This window comes from Egretta garzetta, unplaced genomic scaffold (assembly GCF_000687185.1).
Source record: "Egretta garzetta isolate BGI_Z169 unplaced genomic scaffold, ASM68718v1 scaffold224, whole genome shotgun sequence".
In the NCBI taxonomy this organism is placed as follows: Eukaryota; Metazoa; Chordata; class Aves; order Pelecaniformes; family Ardeidae; genus Egretta; species Egretta garzetta.
Genome location: NW_009259530.1, coordinates 440,489 through 440,692, shown reverse-complemented (window position 1 = coordinate 440,692; position 204 = coordinate 440,489). Strand labels below are relative to the sequence as shown.

Below are 204 nucleotides of genomic sequence, written 5' to 3'. Positions count from 1 at the left end.
CCTTCTCTCTCTTGCTGTTTTTCCAAAGAAAGAGAAAAGTGTCCAAATACTATTTCACCATTCCACGATAATTAATCCTGTAAATCATCCCTAGGTGAAACTTCAGTGCGTTACCCTGCAGAGCCGCAAGCGGCGCTTTCGTTTTGGAAGACTTTCTCTTGGCAAAGTCGTCCCTAACTACGGGGTCACTGGCTTGTGCACCTC

The 204-nt window shown here is 46.1% G+C and overlaps 1 protein-coding gene across 2 annotated transcripts in view; it reads right to left on the bottom strand.

Moving 5' to 3' along the window:
• Nucleotides 1–204, bottom strand: part of SLC4A4 (solute carrier family 4 member 4) — a 152,161-nt gene that overhangs the window by 13,684 nt on the left and 138,273 nt on the right. The window lies entirely within an intron of this gene.